The following is a 4,099-nucleotide window of genomic DNA, read 5'->3' as shown; positions in this document are numbered from 1 at the left end:
ACCCACTTCCGGGCGGTCTCCGTTTGTTTCCTGAATGGCTGGGACAACCATATTGAGAGCGGGGTTCGTGAAAATATGTAGTTGACACTCGCTCCATGAGTTCTAGGTCGAGGTCCCGCTGTCCATTGACCAGCCTTAAAACATGGCCGCCATCAGGAGTTCGTGACAAAAGTACCGAATAAGACTTTATATGGCAGAAACTCTGTTCTGTTCGTGGGATCTGAGCGCAATTGGTATACCAGATGCACCCAGATCTGAGCTACCAAATGAATAGTCGAATTAACTATATTCCCATTAATATGTTGAAGTTATGTATTTTTATGGTGTTTTCGAGGACAAAATAAAGCATGGTCTTTTGGGCGCTTGGAGATAATTAGATTGTATAACCGTTGGACTCATTATCTCCAAGCTGGGCGGGTACTAGTTTGAATGATACAGTGTAATGTGATTGGTTGAATCCTTGTATTGTACCTGTATCCCATCAGGTCCATAGGGGGCTGTCCCTGGACCTGGTGACTTGCATAAATTGCCATGCCTGTGTGCCATTAAAGCCAGTTCTTACCCTCAACTCGCACCCTTGACTCGTGTTGTAGGGAACCGGGAAACCTAGCTTTATTATAGCTAGTGGGATATTCTACACTAACAGGTTTCTACCGATTGAAGCACCGTTCGACTCTCCGACTTCGGGAACCAGGACATCTAAGCGATCCAACCTCCTGCTAGACCGGAGGCAATCGTAACACTACCAAAACCTATTTAGATCCTGGACACATTAGGCATTTCCGATCAGGACAACATTTAATGTTGTGTTAGGGATCAATATAAGATATTAAATGAAAGCCCTTTTAAAAGCCCTTATTTATTAAGGGAACACTTTGAGATTAACCTTTAAATTACGGGGACCAAACACATAACACAAATTCTAGATTTTGTTTTAGAACTTGGACACTTACCTCTGTCCTTAAGGGGTTAACACAGGTTTCTAAACTTGTATCATCAGACCTACCTGGGACTGGTCCTGCTTAAAGGGACACTCCAGTGCCAGGAACACAATCCGTTTCCTGGTACTGCAGGTCCCCTCTCCCTCCCAGTCCCCGGTTGCTGAAGGGGTGAAAACCCCTTCAGTCACTTACCTTAGGCCCCCGCCGATGTCCTCGGCGGTGCTTTCGGGTCGCCGCCGTTCCTCCTCCTCATTACGTGGGCCAGTGGGGGAGACTGATCCCGCCCGCCGGCCACCTAATGCACATGCGCGGCAATGCCACGCATGCACATTAGTGCTCTCCATAGGAAAGCATTGAAAATGCTTTTCAATGTTTTCCTATGGGGAATTGAGCGACGCTGGAGGTCCTCACACAGCGTGAGGACGTTCAGCGACGCTCAAGCATGGGTTTTCTGTGCTATGGACCAGGAAATGCCATCTAGAGGCTGTCTGGTAGACAGCCACTAGAGGTGGAGTTAACCCTGCAAGGTAATTGTTAGTTTATAAAAAAAACTGCAATAATTACACTTGGGTTAAGGGTAGTGGGAGTTGGCACCCAGACCACGCCAATGGGCAGAAGTGGTCTGGGTGCCTGGAGTGTCACTTTAACACGATGGAGGTGTGTAGATGTAGACTATGACTCATGACACACAGGTCTGTATAAAAACAAGTTTATTGCTTAAGTTATAACTACAGTATTCTGGCTTTAACAAAGCTATACATACATCAGTAATACCTAAACCTGGCAATCAGGACTCCGTACGAGAGTTTATCCACTGTGAGCCATGTGTGGCAGGGATCAGTCAGACAGGACATAGTGACCAAGTAATGTCCGCTTCTCCTTCACACATCACATCAAGTCGTTTTGCCCCGTTATATAAAATACACACACAGACAGAAATATCAAAACACAAAGCAGCTGCTGCAGACATGTTCGGTGAGGTAACAAGAAACCCGCCACTGCCTCTGCTGGAACAATGAATGCCTGCTAGGGTCCGGGAACTACCTTGTACTTCCGAAATTGCTTGCCTGAGTCCTCCAGTTATTAATACAGCCCTTCCCTGGGGGAATGAAATCTCCTATCCTCTGTTAGTCACTGTGCTGCTGATAAACCCACATGGCAATAAAGGCATTGAAGTACTGGGGCAATATTATACTAGCACGAGCACGACTGACCATGCCTTATTTGAGTAGAAGCATTTAACTGTGATGGGACAGACTGCTCTCCTGAATAAGGCAATCAAAGCTTACTTTTTTTTTCCCAGCATACCTATCGTGTTGTCGTTACTGTCTGTGGTATCTGAATTTACAGAGCACGTCTTTTAATGGTTAATACGGCCAGACAAGGTAGAACGTGAGTGCAGCAGTTATATTGTTCATACTTAATGTAACACTCCATGCACCAGCCTGCTGCAGTGATTATGGTGCCAGGAGTCCCCTGACACTCTCGTAATCTAATTTGTCAAACCATTTTGACCAGTTTGACAACTTACTTGTGTCATTTACTTTACATCTGGCCTTCTTCTGCAAGAGAAGCCGGACTTCTTCCTCGAGCTAAGCCTTGGTGATCCAGGACTGCAATCCTTGGCTGAGAGTGATGAGCTGACGTGCACAGCCCAGCTTAGCTGAGTCAAGCTAATAGTATTCTGAAGAAGCAGGGCGATGGCCGTGGGCACCCAGGCTGTCTTACCAATGCTAAAAAGTTTTTTACAAATTACCTTGTAGGGTGAAAGGGTAATAATGGCACCATGACCACTACAGCAGGCTGATGTGTATATGGTACATGGTGTGTTAAATGAAAAGGTATGAGATGGTTTTGGCAGAGTCTAAAGTCTGAAGGAGATGAAACACGCACACACTCACTCTCTCCGCATGCGAGGGCTGAACGCCAAGAACCTACAAACACTGCAATACAGAAAAATACAGTAATTAATACTTGACACAATAAAAGGTATTTTATAAAAAGAAACCTGTTCAGAACATTCTACAGTCACATGAGCCGAACCCCTACACATAGTGCTCACTGCAATCAGGGAAAGACAAAGGAGACGCCTTGTGAAACCTCCTTGGAGGACAACTGACAGAGCTCCCTATAGAGACCACACTCACAGCACACAGACACTAAGATGCAGGCGCTGCCCCCTCTAGAGACCACGCCGAGAGTCACAGGCGCTGCCCCCTCTAGAGACCACGCTCATGGCCGCAGGCGCTGCCCCCTCTAGAGACCACGCTCATGGCCGCAGGCGCTGCCCCCTCTAGAGACCACGCTCATGGCCGCAGGCGCTGCCCCCTCTAGAGACCACGCTCATGGCCGCAGGCGCTGCCCCCTCTAGAGACCACGCTCATGGCCGCAGGCGCTGCCCCCTCTAGAGACCACGCTCATGGCCGCAGGCGCTGCCCCTCTAGAGACCACGCTCATGGCCGCAGGCGCTGCCCCCTCTAGAGACCACGCTCATGGCCGCAGGCGCTGCTCCCTCTAGAGACCACGCTCATGGCCGCAGGCGCTGCCCCCTCTAGAGACCACGCTCATGGCCGCAGGCGCTGCCCCCTCTAGAGACCACGCTCAGAGCCGCAGGCGCTGCCCCCTCTAGAGACCACGCTCAGAGCCGCAGGCGCTGCCCCCTCTAGAGACCACGCTCATGGCCGCAGGCGCTGCCCCCTCTAGAGACCACGCTCAGAGCCGCAGGCGCTGCCCCCTCTAGAGACCACGCTCAGAGCCGCAGGCGCTGCCCCCTCTAGAGACCACGCTCATGGCCGCAGGCGCTGCCCCCTCTAGAGACCACACTCAGAGCCGCAGGCGCTGCCCCCTATCGTGAGGAAGACTCTATCATTAAAAATACATGTGTTCAGTTTGATATCATTAATATATTTTTAGTATTACAGTGTTCCTGAATGTTTGTTTATTACAGGCTACAGCTTCAATACTAAAAGTTTATCACAGGCACACGTTCAACAGCAAACATTTACACATATACCGGCTTACATACACCAAAGGCTATTCAATGTGGAGAATTAACAGGGAAATGGAAAATGTTAAATAAAACTACTATTCCCCTGTCAGCTCTCCACAACTCGCTAAGTGAATAACTGAATCTACATTGTCTTTTCTGACACATCCGG

This window comes from Pelobates fuscus, chromosome 2 (genome assembly GCF_036172605.1).
Source record: "Pelobates fuscus isolate aPelFus1 chromosome 2, aPelFus1.pri, whole genome shotgun sequence".
NCBI lineage: Eukaryota > Metazoa > Chordata > Amphibia > Anura > Pelobatidae > Pelobates > Pelobates fuscus.
Note: the sequence above shows the minus strand (reverse complement) of the source record.